Genomic DNA, 6,000 nt, shown 5'->3' with positions numbered 1-6,000 from the left:
CATTTAATAAAATCATGATGTGCACTTTGGGATGATACCAGCTCGCCGCACATATATCAACTTTGGGTGGCCATATCGTATCGATTCGTATTCGTATTCGTGTATTGCAAATAACTTTCGGCTCTCATTGGAATGCCGCATATGACATCCCCTGTCCCCCGCAGTTCCTGTTCCTCAATTGCTCGATAAGTGCGCGGCAGTGCTAAAACTTAAATCAAAATCCACATTGAGCCACTGCAGCGTTAGCCTCCGACTCCCCGGCAATTTGTTGCGGATTCTGGCTTGGTTTTCGGTGGTTCATTATATTGATCTGTGACTTGGCTGTTTGCTTTACGTCTTTCGCACAATCATTTTTATTTGAGTGCCCCGAGAACGGCGAACAGAGTTTTTGGTGATTGGGTGGTTGGGGGGCATGGAACTGTTTTATGAGTGCATCGTTCTGGGAAAGGTACTTAATATTGGATATGAGAAACTGCCAGCCATTTTCACTTGCATAATTAATAGTAAATTGGGATTAATATTTCGGAAATTCATTAGCTTGGCAAATTCAAAACATTCTCATTATAAAAATAACGAAATTAAGGCGCTAAAATAGTATGGAACAACTATAAGATGATTCTCACGTTTTTTTGTGGTATGTAATTATAATGCATTAACTTTTCGCACTAAAAGTGCATATGCGAATCTTGATTGCCTTTATATTACTATCTATACGGTTATCAAAAACCAGCTTTTGTTCTGTTACCACTATTTTTTACTGTTTTTATACCTAATCTGCTTCTGCGCACTTCAACAGAAACAGCTGTTAATTTCAAAAGTCTGCTCCCACTATTATCCTCAGACGATGAAGGACCTTTCCCTCGCCCAGATAACTGTTCTACGCTCAGCTGATTCCGAGATTCTCTTCACAGACATAATTCTCTTAACCATGACCATAGGTAACTCAGAAAGGCTTGCACCGAACACGGCGAATTCCAGGGACATTCTCTCTTAGCCGATTCAAAATCACGGCCCAGTGTTATACAATCCGTCCGGAAACGAGAGTCGGAGACCACGAATGCCCACGAATGGAGGCGAGGACGTCGTTCGGGTGACGAAATATGCCGACTCCGATTTCTGGGTGCGTGTACACAGCCTCCGTGCATATCTGATGGCCAGCGAGCAAATCAGTCAGATGCGTGGCGAACGTTGAATTTAACGGTCGGTTTGGCAGTGAAAGTGGAAAGTGGAAGCCATCGCCGTGCTCCACGAGCCTGGCCAGCGAATTGTTTGGTGCGGAAAATAAAAACAAAAATCATAAAAAATAAGAAAAAAATACAAAAACACCCAAGGAAATATGAGAGTGAATGTTAGCCCCATAGAGGAAATACATTAAAGTGCAAAGCTCGCTGATATAATCAAGTTCAAACAATTCGAAGGAAAAGTGCTTAGGTTGAAAAGTGTTCAAACATTGCGTCAGTTAAACTCGAAAAATAAAATCAAGTGATACCACCACGCTTGGAGTTGGAGTCTGCGAATTTGCTGGTAAATTATTCAAGCAAGTTTAATTTTTCGGGGGCATAGGAGTCTTAGATCCTGTGCCGTCATAAAGTTATACAAATTATTGCCATCCTGACTGCCATTTGGTTGGCTTTAAACTTTCGGTTCACGCAGCGTTCGCATTAAATTTCTTATTTTGTTGTTTTTCTGCCTTTTATTTCTTTTCCGCTATTCGCGTGGCACATGCGGCGTATACGCAATGTATCTCCTTCTATTTTATTTGTGTGTATGCGTGAGCTTGTGTATTTGTGTGTGTGTGTATGTGTATAACCTACATTTTTGTGGTCCTCGTTGTTTTTCCACTGACAGACTGACAGTCAGACAATACCAAAAACAGGATCTTGAGTTGGGACCCCGTAACCGTGACTTGCCAGCTGAAAGTTAATTTTATGGATTTACGGCTTTTGTTTGCTCCTTCTAAATACTGACTGATCCACAAGTTGGCGATGCTCTATATCTATATATTAATTTTTTGTAATATGACCGAATAGTTTGTCCGAAAACTTCGTCTCCGTTTGGCGCAGTCCAGCGTTTGTCTTCATCAACTTGGGCTAACTTCTACCAAGTGATTGTTGATTTTGTTTGATTTGCTGTTTTTGTTTTGGTTGTAGCTGTTGGCTTTATTTGATTTTAGTACTTTGGCAGAGTCAACATTCGTTAGCAAAAATTTCGCTCACGTTCCATTCGAGCGAGCTCTCGATTTCATGAGTTTTGGATGCTGCTGGTCCGTGTTTGCTTCTCTGTTCCGCCGCTTAGCCATCACTTCTCTATATCGGAGTACATATATATTCCTATTCCTATTTCAATTTCTGTTCTTTTTTTTTTTGTCTCCAAGTGTCTCTGGATGTTTTTCCCCCTAGTTTGTTTTTTGTTTCTACCGTCACATGCACTGTGCACAGTCAGTGCGAAGTAGACAAATAAATACGAGTACATATAAATCGGGCGCATATATGCGCATTGGTCCGATGTACTTGCTGTGGCGAGTGGAGCTTAGCAGGGCTGTCCTTAAGATTATTTATGCGGTGATTAGCCGCTCTGAATTATTGCTGAAATTATCAAGTGTGCTATAAAATTTCACTGCCATTTATTTGCGCAACTTTTGGCGGGGCTCACGTACTACCAACCAAACGCCCGCCCGATCCCATCCCATTCGATCCGATCCGCCCCATCTCCGTTCACCATTTGCTCCACTTCAGTACGCTTCAAGCGGCGTCGTCTCATGTGTATCGTTGGCTCGTATTCTGCATCGGTTTGGGTTTGGGCTTGGGTTGGATTCCTGGTTCAGATTCGGGTGCTCGGGTGCGTGCGAGGGAGTGTAACAAATTGCCAGAGTTTGATTTTTAAGTGTGAAATATCGCACAACGAAATTGGATTAATTACACTGGGGCCGGTTAGATTGCGTTCGCTTTTAAAGCCAAAACCGTTGGCAAAAAATCATTTCAGATACAAAAATGGAACGCAAGGAAAAGGATTTTAAATGGAATAATCAGAAACTCCCCACCATGAATAAAAAATAGATATATTAATCCTATATACTGATGCAACACTGTGTGCTATAATTAAGTTTAATCAAGTTTAAAGAAACAAGCACTTTTAATTAAAACATCTAGAAAGGTGTTTGCAGAAGTACAACTTATTTATGAGTGGGCTCCAGAACTAATCGTTCATCTCTTGTTCAACATCCAGCTGTGGGCCACTGCTGATTATTCACTTATCTATATTGTTTATGAAGATACCATTTCCCCTGGCGCTGGAGATGAGGGTCCAAAAACTAAACATAAACGGCTTGTAGAGCCAAATAAGGATTATCCTGCCGGGCCGAGGGAAATGAGATTTTACAGGAGCCGCTGGCCCCGCCCACTTTCAACAGCGCCCACTTAGCTGGCAACTAATTGCCTAAGCCCCAACCTGAATCCAAATGAGATGATAAAGCTGGATCTGCGGCCAGTCCGAAGTCTGAGCTCTACTGAGATTAATTACATTTAAATAAACAGGAATGGCTGCAAACATGGCCAAGACCGCAACAGTTACATGAACAATTCAACCGAACAGACAACAATAGACAGTCGACAACTCACTCAACTCCACTCGTCCGGATTCAATTGAATCACTTCCATTGGGCTACTTTAAGCTGATTACATGCAGAGTTTGGCTTGAGATATACATTTTACATAGACTAAATCATTAGCTTTTGTTTTTGCAAAACCAGCAAATTTCACCTACCAGGAAAACGTTGTACATTTGATAAGGGTATCGATGGTGAGAAAATCTACAGTGCTGTTTGAAATATTAGTGGTAAAAGAATTAGTAGCAAAGGATTAGAAGTTAAGGGAAAAAGAATCCTTATCTCAATCTGAATTAAAATTTGGCAGTATTTCCAAGTTTGATTAAGCAAAAATAAAAAGATTCGTGCCTATTATAGCTCTTGACCAACTATAACTCGGGTTTTGGACGCAGCTGTACATGTTATATTTTTGGGTGAATGAAAGTCAAAGCCGAGTTTAATGCCGGACTTAGTGATAGCAATAGCCCTTTGCATATGGCAAATGCCCAATGATTTATGACTGGAACGGGTCGACGCAGTCAGCAGACTTTGTCCCGCTCACAATTGGTGGGGAAAAGCGTGAAAAACTGTCGGCCACATGGAAAATCTCGGTGTGAGTGGGGTAATGTGGGCAGAGCGGCAGAGTAAATTCAATTTTACGTTTCACAACTCAGCATGATTTCTATCAAGCCGGGGGAATCCCCTTTTCCACATTGTGTACCGCAAACTGATTGCTTTCGGTGGTCCCTCGACTGTCGGTGTGTATGTGTGTGTGTGTGTATGTGTGCCTGCGTTTGGGCGACTCTATGTTTGTGTGTGTGTGTAGCCCCAAAAGCGGGCTACATAAAAAAATCACTAAAAACTTGTAAAAGCATCAAAGCGCACTTTCTGAGCTCTCTGCTCGAAAAAGTTGCGCTTGTTCGGCCCATTGTTGTTGTATCCTTAGTGTTTCCTTTACTGCTTATGTTGTTGTTGTTGTTGCTGCTGTCGGCGGAAAGTTGAAAACTTTTCAAGTGAGTTTTGAGGGCGGTTTTTGGGGCTAGCTATTGGCAAAATTGCTTTCTGATAGCTTGGCTGGTGTATTTATGCAGTTTTAATGAGAGCTCCTTGCGAAGAGGTTGTTGTTAATACAGGAAATTAATAAGTTAAGTAGCCATTAGGTGGCTGAGTGCAAAGTTCGATGGCTAAGAGCTGAGATTATGAGCGCTGTGAAGTGCTCGTGAAAAATTATTCATATTCTTATCAACCATTAATACATACTTACCAATTGTTATTTTCGGATTACCTTTCATAAATAAAAACCAACTTGTTTAAATTTCACAATGAATGCGTTTTAGATATTCATGTTGCAAACAAATTTGTACATTTGAATCCTTAGGCATATCCCATTTCAATCCGAATTATTACCTTATTTTCCCAGTGAAGTCTGATATGAAACACGAGTCTGTCCTTTCCCAGAATATTGTTGGTGGGTTTATTTTATTTTTGCGACTGCTGCTTAAGCCGCGTTTTATTTTCACTTGAGGCAAGTGTAGTCATCTGTGAAAATATTGGCAAAACTCAAACAGCGCCAGCATTTGACATAAATCCTTATTATCCCTTTGTGCACAAATTGACATTGCACTTGTAAGGCGATTGCCGAGACTCTGCTTGACATCCCCTTTTTGCTTCCCCTTCTCCCTTTTCCAAAGCCCCCGGATGCCTTTCAACTTTTATCTGTGGCTTTGTTTTCACTGCCAATGCAGTGGGCGTGGCATTAGCAGCATCTGACAACTGCAGGATGCCCTGGCTGTCCTGAAAGCAGCCTCGTCCTTGACAAGTCTTCGCACTTAATTGAGCTTGACACACCGCTGCAGAGAGGAAAATTTAGGAAACATGACTACATATCCGTATATTTTATGTGGAAATAAGGGACAAATCAAACAAAATTGGGATGGATTATCAGTGAGTCCAGATGTTCGCTTTCAGTATAGTATAATTTTATCTCAGTTATGCCTTCCTTAACAGGACTGTTTAGGACACGTTGTCTGATATACCTTAAAGTTTATTTATCAAAAAATTAGTACTTAAAAGTTTATCGTTTAATATGCACAGTGTATCATAACCATTTTCCAGCCCATTCCGACCGGTGTACCCTTCTCGCATAAAGTGCACGAAATTAAAATTCATAATGTTGACTTTAATGGGGCTAATGCTGAAATATCAAAGCTGCTGGCTTAGGTGGCAGCCAGCACATCTCATAGATTAGCCAGGCTGCCATGTAAGAGGAGCCAAGAAAATCCTGGCCAAAAGGCGTCTTCCTCCTGTCAGCCTGCCTGGCATTTTATTATGCGACACGCAGCCCAACCACCTTAGCCGAAAAAGCAATGGAGCAGAGGCGCCCGCCCAACTTTGACGTTATTAAATTATGCGGAGAT

At 41.4% G+C, this 6,000-nt stretch overlaps 1 protein-coding gene across 1 annotated transcript in view; it reads left to right on the top strand.

The window, feature by feature from the left end:
* Positions 1-1,170: 1,170 nt before the first annotated feature.
* Positions 1,171-6,000, top strand: part of beat-IIa (beaten path IIa) — a 46,116-nt gene continuing 41,286 nt past the window's right edge. The window contains exon 1 of the mRNA NM_079660.4: positions 1,171-1,524. The gene's annotated coding sequence lies outside the window, so the exon portion shown is untranslated. The remainder of the gene's footprint in view (positions 1,525-6,000) is intronic.

The sequence above is a fragment of the Drosophila melanogaster genome, chromosome 3R, assembly GCF_000001215.4.
Source record: "Drosophila melanogaster chromosome 3R".
NCBI classification, from domain to species: domain Eukaryota; kingdom Metazoa; phylum Arthropoda; class Insecta; order Diptera; family Drosophilidae; genus Drosophila; species Drosophila melanogaster.
The sequence above is the reverse complement of the archived record's forward strand: the minus strand, read 5'-3'. Positions and strand labels throughout refer to the sequence as shown.